A 234-nucleotide genomic window follows, 5' to 3' on the forward strand; every position below is an offset into this window, starting at 1 on the left:
AAATTTCAAGGACATTGTGTTTGGCTCTTTCCCGTCTCTCCCCAGTAAAGTTCACTTTAATGAGCCCAGACTTTATCTTTTTCTTCTGTCGCAGGAAATGAGTTTTTCTTTCAGGAGATTTTTTTTTCCTCCCCCCCAGCCCCTCTGGAGCTGATTAAGGGCAGGAAGCGGGTGTTTATCCCACCGGGGCAGTGGGATGCTGTGCTAGGAGGAAGGGAGGGAGCATCCCAGCCA

Source organism: Eurypyga helias, unplaced genomic scaffold (assembly GCF_000690775.1).
Source record: "Eurypyga helias isolate BGI_N326 unplaced genomic scaffold, ASM69077v1 scaffold24492, whole genome shotgun sequence".
NCBI lineage: Eukaryota > Metazoa > Chordata > Aves > Eurypygiformes > Eurypygidae > Eurypyga > Eurypyga helias.